Source organism: Lactuca virosa, chromosome 4, assembly GCF_052849685.1.
Source record: "Lactuca virosa cultivar CGN04683 chromosome 4, Lactuca_virosa_CGN04683_v6, whole genome shotgun sequence".
NCBI classification, from domain to species: domain Eukaryota; kingdom Viridiplantae; phylum Streptophyta; class Magnoliopsida; order Asterales; family Asteraceae; genus Lactuca; species Lactuca virosa.
The window spans coordinates 439,136,270-439,149,085 of NC_136429.1; positions in this window are offsets into that span (position 1 = coordinate 439,136,270).

Here is a 12,816-nt window from a genome sequence, read left to right on the forward strand (position 1 = left end):
CAAGAAAAACTCTCTCTCTCATTCTCGAACATTGTTCATCTTCTCCGTCTGCATCACCAGCTACTTCATATAAAACTTCATATGTGGCTGACCAAACCACTTCATCGGGATTATTGAACATCAAAGCCAACCAAAATCTCATCTTGGATCTTGACTCATGGAAATGTGTCGTCTCTCTCTAGCCAATGATAAAGTTTCTTCGTCACTCTCCTTTGGATGTGGCTCTCACCATGGCGGAGAATGTCCCCTTGCTTCATCTATCTAGAGCATACTCAACTACAAGTTATCAGGAAGGTGAATTTCTGATTACCTTTGAGATCGATTCCCACAAAACATCAATCTCCAAGTCTCAATTCAACCAATTACTAGGGTTTTCTCAAGTGAGGGATCTGGTTGATCCGGAGTCAATCTCTTATACTGCAATTCTGGAGATGCTTTACCGGATGGGTTACATGGGAAATCTCGCCAACTTATTCAAGTTCAAGAAGCCCAACCTACCTCCGATGTGGAATTGCCTCTTTACCCTTCTCTTCAAAAGTTTTTCAGAGTGGGTAACGGGCTCGGACAGTGCAAGTAAGCTTTTCTGCACTATAATCTACGAACTCTACCATGGAATCAACCTGGATTATGGTTCCATCCTTTGGGTACAACTTGTTCAGAGTACTCTTTCTACGACACGGCACTCGGATATTTCGTGTGCTCGGTTCTGGTCTTTCATCGTCCACAGAGCCATCTCTAAACTCAACATACCGGTGACTAAGGGATGTATCATCTCATTTATTCTGATCTTTCACACTTTGAACTTCATCATGTCTGATCCTACGAAGCTTGCCTTTATTGGATCTCTTCCAGAGGCAATGCTCAACTGTGTTCTAATAGACAATAAGATCATCAACAAGTATCGGAAGACACCTGCATCAAGTCCTCGTCCTTTAACACATGAGATGCAAAAGGCTTTGGAGGAAGCGAACAAGCCTAACAAGGGAGGTAAGTGAAAGACGAAGGTTAGTCCTTTTGAACCAGCTCAAACTCCAAGAAGAAAGTCAAAAAGAGTGCTCATAAGTCGCAATCACCCACTCCAATCGTTGAAGAAGATTCGGATTCTCATACCATTTCTGATGTTCGGAGAACAGAGCAAGTTCAACGTGAAACTGAAGACACAACAGTCAGTTCAGAACCAATGGTCTCGGAGCCCATTCCTACTTAGACTTCGATAAAGGACATCTCCAATTCCTACCTCTGTTGCCTCGCCAAATGAAACTTTTCATGTTCCTTCTCCTCCACCTTATCTTACTATTACATCTGCATCCATCTCTACACCACTAACCATTGCTCCATGTTCGAATCTATCTGTGGGAGTCTCGCAACCACAGATCTTCATTGCTCAAACCACTCCTCTTTACACCGAATCCACCGCCACAACCACCACAACCACGGGTCACCACCAGTAACTGTCAACGTATCTAATACGGCGGGCAGGTGTTTCTGGTGTTACGATCGGTCCTAGTTCTACCCTAATCTCACCTTTACGCAATGATGATCTTGATACGATTTTTGGTGATGATCAAGATGATTTCATAGACTTCCACTACAGCCCATTCAACGTTCAACCATCAAGTGATGCTGAAGATGCACCTATGAAGAAGGGGCAAGTCAAAGCCCTCAATGAAAAATTGGATATTCTACTTCAGTCTTCCAAAACTTCGTCAATCACTGAATAATCCTACAAGTCTGTCAAAGCTTTAATCGAGACCTTCACAAAGGAGCATTCCAAAAGTCTTGATGTCTCTACCAAAGCTGTGGAAAACTCAGAAAAGACTGTTCATGAGGCGACCGACAAAGTCGAAAAACTAGTGAATCATGTTACGGAGTTTATCGTGGATTTTTGACGATCCTCATACAAAAATATTGAAGCTGTGAATAAGGTCATTACGAGAAAGTTGCTCTTTCGAAGGTTCGCACTGAAATTCGGGCTGATAATGCTGAGTTGCAAACTTCTATTTCTTCCCGGCTTGATAAGCTTCAAGAGGACCTTGCTATCGAGAATTTGCTTATGGACAAACTTGTAGTGAAAATCGAGAAGATCAAAGTTCTTTTTGTGCAACTATCGCATGCACAACGGAAGAATGATTCGCTCAAGTCTGAAAAGGCTGTGATAAAAAGTTGTGTTGGAGAAGTTAATCAATACTTGCTAAATCTCATCGAGACTCGTGATTCTTTACTCACGGTCTCCGTTCCCCAACATCTGGCCGATAATCTTAAACCCGTCTTCTCAATGCTCAATCATTTAGAAGGTGTGTCGGAGTCTAGCTCACTTCCGAAACAAGGGGGAGAAGTCAAGAAACCTGTTGCTGATGGTTCTGGTGAACATGAACAGAAACCGACTCTAAATGATTCGAAGGGTAATGAAGCTTCAAGATCGAAGGGCAATGGGAAGTTGATCGATGATGATGAATAAAAAGAAGAGGATGAAGGTGCAAAGCTCAAACGAAAGTCTCATGATAAAGAGCTTGATGAAAATCTGTGAATTGTGAGAGAAATTGATGCTCGTGAAAAAGACCTTCGCAATGCACAGGTAACATTGTAAACTCAAAAGACTCTTTTCCCTCCCAAGACCATGGAGCGGATTATGAATGAAGCTATCGACAATCCGAGTACTTACTGGTTGGATCCAGTTGCTTCGTTTGATCTGGAGAACACTTTGGATTCACAGCTTGATCTACCAATTACTCCGAAGGAATTCCTGTTTTGCTGTTTTGATAAGATTGAAAAAGCTCCCACTACCAACTATGACGTCAACCATTTACTTTTCTCCATTTATCTCAATCATGGAAAGCACCAATATCAAACTTGGAATTCGAAAAAGATTACTGTTGTGAAGGTCTTTAGTCCGATTGAAACGGAGAGCTTTATTAATATTCAGTTCAAAGCATCACGAGGGGCAAGAAATTTAATCTATGAATTCACTCTTCCTGATCTTTCGTGCCATAATCCTTACAATTGGATTTCCTTGTTCCACCTCTTATTAATGGATGAACAAAAATTCGAACCCATCGTGCACATCTTAAAAGGATGTTGATCTCCTACATTCACGAAGTTGCAAAAATGAATGTGGAGATAGCGGATGTTTTGCGAAAGAAACCCACTGTGCTACCAAAAGAAGCTTTGAATGATGTCTTCAAGATGAGGCTGGGAAAAATTGAAAAAGACAACTTGAGTGTGGCGTTTCAGCAAAGTGCTAGAGATGGTACCAATGTTCAGAAATGCTTATTTTCTTTACCGGACAAACATCTCTACTCTTCTTCATGTTTGAACTACATTGTAGGGATAACTGCTCAATGCAAGGCAAATGATGCTACAGATAAAAACTGCTTCGCAGATAATATAAAGTGGTACATGTCAGTTTGCAACACCTTGCTTGGTTTAATGTTGAAACTTTTCAAGGTTCAGAAGCGTATTCAACAGTGAAGAATCTTCTTTCCTTATTGACACAAAGCGAGATACTTTTAGGATATTTATGGTTTTGTGTTAATATTGATTATGCATGTATTTAGTCTTTATTATTATCGGATTGGGTCTGTCCATCCGTCATTATGGTGCTAGGGTTAGAATATAAATATAGTGTAACACCGTATTTTCAAGACAATTTTTCCTTTAAAAAAATCGCATACTTTTCATAACATACTGTATAAAAATCTCGTTTATTCAAATTACAAAACACAACTCCATTAATAATCCAGGATCCTCATAGCTCTTTCTCTGGTGTGTACAATCAAGCCGGTGCCGTCTCGCGATCCTGAGAAACCTGAAACACATAACACACAACACGGTAAGCACAAAGCTTAGTGAGCTTCCCAAAATACCACGTACATATAACTAGCCACTCGAGGCTATACTCTGTAAGTCCCTCCAGTCAACGTGTCTCAGCGGGACTCTCCAGTCCCGTAGCTCGTTGGACCCTCCGGTCCGGTCTAGCTCGTTGGACCCTCCGGTCCGGTCTGGTTGTGATCCTTCCGGCCTCACGGATCGTTGGACCCTCCGGTCCGGTCTATAAACTCCGCATAGAATAAATCACAAAGACATAATCCATAGCATACCACATACAACAGGATAACATAATACTCAATGTAAGCACATAAGACCTTCCGGTCACACATAACTACCACTCAAGGTAAGGTATAGTGAGAAGACTCACCTCGGCTAGCAGGTGAACAAATAACCTCGAGCTCGGATCTCGAACTAGCCTCCTCCTAACATAAAGGATAAATATCTCTTATTAATACTCTTTTCACGAATCAGATAATCGAAGGCGGTTCTTTCTCTTTCTAACTCTTTAAAGTGGGTAAAAGACCATTTTACCCCTCCAAGGTCTCTATTACTCAAAGCCCCAAAGTCAACATAAATCAAACTCAAGTCAACAGCCCACATTTGACCCAACTCGTCGAGTGCACCCTCACGACTCCCCGAGTCCCCTCGCATCATCTGAATTCTTCCTAGGACTCACTCAGCTCTCCGAGTTGACTTCCAACTCGGTGAGCCACCACTAGGTTAAGGCTAATCGGTCAAACCCGTTACGACTCGGCGAGTTGGCTCCAACAAATTTCTCATTCAGCCAACTGAGGTCAGATCTGTAACTCAAACTCATAGATCTAACCTCCTACTACCCAAAAGTCACGTAAAGGTCCGATCTTGATGTCCATGCATGGCACATTTCGCTCAATATGCCATTTAGACTCCATTAAAGCTTCCTACCCTCAAAACCCCATGGTTGCCCAACAATGGCTTTCTACTTTCTGACTTTCTGGACCTTACAAGGTCCAGATCTATGCTACCAGCTCACAAGAGGGGTCTGATGCATTCAAAACCCCACCAAGAAGATAATACAAGCCCTAATCCTCAAAAGAAAGATCTACTCAATTAGGGAAGAAAAGGGGTCTGAATTGATACCTCCAACTGATGCTCCTAGGTTGTAAATCGCGGATCTACAACCTCCTCTGGCCCCTTTAGCTTGAAACCTCCTTCTTCCTTGCAAACCATCCGAATTGATACCTCCAACTGATGCTCCTAGGGTTCTTTCTTCTAAAAGGTAGCCGCAATAGGAGGCCTTAAGTGCCTTTAAATAGGCCCAGGCCAGGGAGAATTAGGGTTTCTGCCAACAGTGCTGACTCAGCGAGTCATCTCTCCGACTCGTCGAGTCCATTCATTATCCACATCACCAAGCCGTGACCCTACTCGACGATTTGAGGCACCAACTCGCCGAGTCTCTCTAAAATCCTTAAATTAAATACTTAAAACAATATACTTGGTAAACCGGATGTTACAATTCTCCCCCACTTGAATTAGATTTCGCCCTCGAAATCGTTCCTTAATCACATATAGATTGAATCCAACAACCCGTAAAGCACTACCGAAAGGATCTCCTACCACACCGATATCTTTTTCCATGGACACCCGAATCCACACAGAAATTCCCAAGTCTAGAACTAAACCAACCCTTCTGCCGCTAAGTTACCCTTTTCTGACATTCCCAAAATCTGGAAACTCTAGTGGCCTGGCCCGCTGCCAGATCGCCCATTCAAGTTATCCCCATGATATATGCTCCTCAAACACCAACCTTGATAACTCACTGCTCCACTGATTCACACAAGACCAAGTCCAAAAATCGGCGACCGATCACTCATACCAAACGATCCGAATCACGCCCCAAGGAACGAAAGGCCTCACATCCCACCAGGGGCTCATCCACTGAACTATAATCTGAACCTATCCGAACAATAAACTCTCATCACCCTGATCTCAGACACAAGATAAATAATCATGCTCGCTCGGAAGTCCTCAACCTCTAAAATCGTAATCCTTCTCTTTCTCATAGATATCTCTTTATCATTTAGCACCTGGTTTACTGTCGACCCTACAGTCGGACCTCCAAAGGTTACCCACTACATGTCTCAAAACGTCTCGCCGCCTTGCCCCTCTCAACAACTATCTCGGTCCATTGTGACACACCAGTCAGGAAATTCTCGCTATCCCAAGAGAATACTAAAATCCCCACCAAATATCGGCTCACCCCTGACCTTTGTCGTCTACGGCTCATTACTTCCATGCATCTCGCGGTGCCTCCCTAGCCAAGCACTGTCCTATACTGGTCTAAGACACCAGATGACAACCAATACCCTTTAACATGGAACTCATCTCTGAATTTGGAATCTCATCTCGCCTACCCAACGTACTACCAGAGCCAAACTCAAACTCTAGAGTTTGGTCTCACCCATAGTTGGAACCACTCGTCCCAATGAACCACTCAACTCATGACTCCTGACCCGCAACCCATGCGTACCCCACTTATCCACTTCCCTTTGGTTGCAACAACCACTACTCAATTCAGAATATAACGACTCCCGACAAATTTGGAGACCCCAGTCTCGCCCCTGCTTCGACCACCAGGCTCCCACAAACTCAAATATAAGGGCTACCCAAGCCTAAAACTCTTCTGCGTCATTCTCTGATCAGAGATCACTTCATCACATCATTCTCTCGCTGACTAGTGTGTACTACGGCTCCCCGCAGTATCACAACGACCTGTCACTGAATAGTGAGTACTACGGCTCCTCATAGCATCACCACAACCTCTTACTGAATAGTGAGTACTACGGCTCCCCGTAGCATCACCACAACCCCTCATTGAATAGTGACTACTACGGCTCCCCGTAGCGTCACCACAACCTCTCTGCACTAACTCATTAAGGCTGCAACTCCCCGTAGTCTTACCGCACTTGCTCTTACCACTTCACAATCTCATCCTCAGGTCGAAGCCACACTGCGATCATTAACTCATGCCCTGCAGACCAACCATAGATAGGTGTACACACTTACCCAAATTATGCATTGCTATTTCTGACGACATCCTCCATAACAAAACACCTTTCCCTGCTACAATCCAGATTCTCGAATAATCTCACTTGATGCAAATTGGCCGAAGGGCCCTCACTGGAACCGTAGATACTTGATACACCACTTTCCATCTCAAATTCAAAACTCAAAATAATCCGAGATTTAGGACATTAAACTCAGATACCCCGGTACACCATCATATCGCCTAAGAAGTGTCTTGACTCTACCACTGATCTCATACTCATGGCATCATACTCAGATACTGCATTGCTTCTTCGGAATCTCGCAACCGATCTTTCTCTCGTGCCACTTGTAACCCTGGAATACTCCATCTCCCAAATTAAAACACGGAGAAATCGCCAACGACTCAGAACACGAAGATGACCCTCCGAAACTCTTTCCTCTATTGCTCAAAACCAAGCGAGATTACGCATGCCGACCTGGAAATTGGATGCCCTATCATCTCATACCCTTTCCAAAGAGCATAGAATAATCTATTCATCGAACCAAAATTTCCCAACTGCCGAAGTATCCCTACGAACCAATCACCTCGAAAATTCTTATCTACCACAAGGCCTCTGACCAACGGCCACCTGCCGTGCAGACACTCATCCTTTCTTTAACGCGTACAACATTCATTAACTCCCTCTGCAACTCACCTCGACCACCAATAACCCTGGTCTCATGAATCCATAGTTCATGTCTCTAACCAGCTCCCTAACCGCTCTTGAACAATTCTCTGATCCTCTCGATAGAATACCCGGTTCTCCCCCACTCAGGGTTCGAACCATCACCAATTGGCGCACCAATAATCTATTCCACAGACTGTTTCCACCAGGAACGTCACACTTACTCTTGGAAGGTACTACGCAATGGTCGGTGGTCTCCCCGATAGAGACCCCGCAACTCCAAATACCCCGAATCTCAGATGAATTCCTCATAAACTTCTCATCATGATTGGCACTAATCATACAGAATCTCATACCATCCCATTACCAGACATCTCAACTGTCCAGTAGTAACTCTAACTCTTAATCTGAAAATAATGAACTATCATACTCCTCATCCTCGACTCCTCAACCAACGTTCCATCACGTGGGTTGTTTTAAGAGCGGAGACCTCATTACCACACTCGATACTCATCATAGACAATAAGAGCCACCGCCCTAATATCCTCTTCTTGATCGTCCTCCGCTGCAGCTAATACATGCCCTACTATGCTCAAATAGGGTGTATCCTTGTCCTTAACCATCTCAGTCCCCACTCACAACCTGCTCATGCTCTAACATTACCTCTCGGCAGACATACTGCCAAAATACTCTGATGGAAGGTCGCCATCAATGCTAACCCGCAGGGTTTTACCCCCAAGCTCAGAAACCGAAATCTCAACACCTCTGATGTTTTCCACAGGAAACGGAAATAATACCACCCAGGTCACAGAAGGTGACATCTCCACTATCGGCTGATTGCTCAACTCATGCCGCAATCCTCCATAAACGCCATCTCTACTCATCCTTGAGCCTTACGACTTCATCTGACATCTCACCAAAAATACCTTGGAATCATCTCGACTTCCCTCACAAGGGATGCTTCGCTGGAACTTGTTCCACATGACCCTATGACCTCATACTCTATCGCATCCGTTCTTGGTCTAACCAATCACAACGGAATAACTGGTAGAACCAGTAACACTAACCGCCACGGGTCATGGTACTCAAACCATGTGGCCACCTCTCGATCTGCTATAAACCATGGTACTCGATCCATGTTATCTCCTCTTAATCTGCTACGGATCATGGTACTCGAACCATGTTCTATCTTCTCAGTCTACTACAAAGCATGGTACTCGACCCACGGCATGACCAATGAATCTGCTACTTAGAATCTCTAGAATACTCCCTGCATCAAGTATGGGTCCTCTGCTTTTAGTCGTACGGGTCCATACTACCTGTTACATCTACCCATACTTTCCACACGGACCATCCCATATTTCCTAAGTAGCTGCACAACGTTCTCGTTCGTCCATCCCGTTACACGTGTTCGCTCCCCAATGAAATGCTCTACCCTGTCAGCACAATCATCTGACTACGGTCACCCCCTAGGCTCTTCCTAGGTGCTCACACTTCTCTTCCATCAGCTGCTGAAAAACTCCTAATGTTGCCAGCCATCTACCTCCTGGATATCGTCATATTCACTTAGTAGCTGGCTCCCATCATCGAGAGTTCCACAAAGCACAAAGCAAGCAGCATTCGGGCATCGAATAATCTCCACCAATAAGTAAACCACTCTAGTTTACAACTCCACTTGCTCTATTCACACACAACAGGTGTCACCGAACTCAAGCACTCTACCTCACACGACATATAACTACTCCCTCAGTAGGCATCCTTCGATGCTTATCTAGGTATCTCTCCTAGACTACTCCTCTACTCGAAGCTCTATCTCTGAAATATTCCTGCTGGATACTCTTACTCAGCACATAGTCAAAAGCACATCACAGATAACAGCAACTCCTAGGCTAAGGCATCACAAATCAGGCCACTCTAGTCCTAAAATATGGAATACCTAGCCTAGTTCTAGCATGCATGATATCTCATAAACATCTTATAACATAAAAGAAATGGTATTTTGGGAAATCACCGTTCGGGCTCTGGTTGATTGTATACACTACTCCTTCTTGTTTTCTCTTAGAAACTCTTGTTCGCTTTAGAAAAATCATTTCTTTGAAAATTTTTCTCAAATCCTCAGTTTGAGTCCAGATTTACCCGAAGGCGCATCCGAATCCCTCAAACCAAGGCTCTGATACCAACTTGTAACACCGTAATTTTCAAGACAAATTTTTCATTTAAAAAAATCGCATACTTTTCATAACATATTGTATAAAAATCTCGTTTATTCAAATTATAAAACACAACTCCATTAATAATCCAGGATCCTCATAGCTCTCTCTGGTGTATACAATCAAGCCAGTGCCATCCCGCGATCCTGAGAAACTTGAAATACATAACACACAACATAGTAAGCACAAAGCTTAGTGAGCTCCCCAAAATACCACATACATATAACTAGCCACTCGAGGCTATACTCTGTAAGTCCCTCCAGTCAACGTGTCTCAGCTGGACTCTCCAGTCTCGTAGCTCGTTGGTCCCTCCGGTCCGGTCTAGCTCGTTGGACCCTCCGGTCCGGTCTAGTTGTGAGCCTTCCGGCCTCATGGATCGTTGGACCCTTCGTTCCGGTCTATAAACTCTGCATAGCATAAATCACAAAGACATAATGCATAGCATACCACATACAACAGGATAACATAATACTCAATGTAAGCACATAAGACCTTCCGATCACACATAACTACCACTCAAGGTAAAGTATAGTGAGAAGACTCACCTCGGCTAGCAGGTGAGCAAATAACCTCGTGCTCGGATCTCGAACTAGCCTCCTAACACAAAGGATGAATATCTCTTATTAATACTATTTTCACGACTCAGATAATCGAAGGCGGTTCTTTCTCTTTCTAACTCTTTAAAGTGGGTAAAAGACCATTTTACCCCTCCAAGGTCTCTATTACTCAAAGCCCCAAAGTCAACAGAAGTCAAACTCAAGTCAACAGTCCACATTTGACCCAACTCGTCAAGTCAACAGTCCACATTTGACCTAACTCTTCCTAGGACTCACTCAGCTCTCCGAGTTAACTCCCAACTCGGTGAGCCACCACTGGGTTAAGGCTACTCGGTCAAACCCGCTACGACTCGTCGAGTCATCCCATGGACTCGGCGAGTTGGCTCCAACAAATTTCTCATTCAGCCACCTGAGGTCAGATCTGTAACTCAAACTCATAGATCTAACCTCCTACTACCCAAAAATCACATAAAGGTCCGATCTTGATGTCCATGCATGGCATATTTCGCTCAATAGGCCATTTAGACTCCATTAAAGCTTCCTAACCTCAAAACCCCATGGTTTCCCAACAATGGCTTTCTACTTTCTGACTTTCTGGACCTTACAAGGTCCAGATCGATGCTACCAACTCACAAGAGAGGTTTGATGCATTCAAAACCCCACTAAGAAGATAATACAAGCCCTAATCCTCAAAAGAAAGATCTACTCAATTAGGGAAGAAAAGGGGTCTGAATTGATACCTCTAACTGATGCTCCTAGGTTATAAATCGCAGATGTACAACCTCCTCTGGCCCCTTTAGCTTGAAACCTCATTCTTCCTTGCAAACCATCCACCAAGAAGCTCAAAATGGCTCTCTCTCTTGCCCAAAGCTGTCACACCCCAAAACCGGAACGGCGGAAACGTTCAGGGGTGGAGGACGTCATGTACAGTATCACAACAATGCATAGTAGTAAACAAGAAACAAAATCATCCATTGCATTAATAATATAATTTAAGACAAGTGTGTTCTATAAAGTTTAATAGACACTAAAAATGTAAATCAAAATATGAGATGAGTCTTGAATGTGCTCCATCTTCTTAAAAGCCTGGCATCGGTACTTGTCTACTGATGACCTGAGAATACAAGTTATTTTGAAAGAGTTTATCAGCTTTAAAGCCGATGAGTTCATAAGTATTTTAGTGTCATTGTTTGTATGAAAGTGTTTGTATGTACTTGATGTATAAGTTTGTAAATGTTTGTGAATGTTTGTAAATGTTTGTAAATGTTTGTAAATGTTTGTAAATGTTTGTAAATGTTTGTAAATGTTTGACAATCTATATTTTCTACTAAACGTAGCCTTCTACCAAGGCATCAAATGAAATGTATGTTTGTTTCTTGTAAAAGTGTGTATTTTCCCAAATATGACTATCATTAACCAAAAATATAGCTTTTACATTACCGTTCATTGTGTGAAGGTCACAAAGTGAATGCAATGGGGAAATAATAAAGTACTGTAGTGCTGTATTAAGTAACTACTACTGTACTAATTACCTTAAACCAATTGTTATTTAAAGTAACATGTGATATGCCTGTACCATACTACCGACTAAAAACACGACGATGAAAGACGTCGGAAGAAATGACATTTGGCACCCGTAGACTTGCAAGTCCCACTGTAGCGAGCAGCAAGGTGTAGGATAGTCAATCCAGTATAGATCTATACACAAACTCAGCGCTCCCCAATTAAGGAGACTCTGGATACAAAACGAGCCATGACAGGTGATGCCATGCCCCGTTACGTGGCTCACATAACTGTTGTAATCTTCTTGTATATGTAGTGTGTGTACTAGTTTTATTGTATGTTCTCTCTCTGTGTAGTATGTATGTGTGTTCTCTCTGTTTCTCATAATAGTATGTTCTCTTGTATAATGTATAGTATGTACTAGTTGTATTGTATGTTCTCTCTCTGTCTAGTATGTATGTATGTTCTCTCTGTATGTTATTGTTTGTTTCTCATCATATATTCTCTATCTGTTTCTCGTTATAGTATGTGTTGACTCATGTATGAACTGACTCATTGTATGTTTCATAGTTCTAGTAATAGTATTAGTAACTTCCTAAACTATACCTATTATAGTTTACTAGTAATGTTGTTTGTATATATTAACATGTTTGTATACCTTTGCTACCCAATGGTATTGAAATGAAAGAAGTAACTTTTATATCTATATACATATACACAATATATAACTAGGATTCAAACGACCTTCGGACAAATAACCGATACCCTAAGTCCATAACCAAACCAGGAACAGGAAGCAAGGCGAGCTATTAGTCCTAAGTCCTTTCAATCCTACTTATATAACTATATCTATATAGATACACATTTGACAAGGTATAAGTTTAAAAGAGTGTGTATAGAAAGTATTTAACATGTAAAAGAGTTTGCAAAACAGTTTGAAGTAGTTTGTTTGATAACACAGTTTGAAAAGTAAGAAAATCCATATGTTTGATGGTTATTAATCACATGTGATTGATATAATAACTA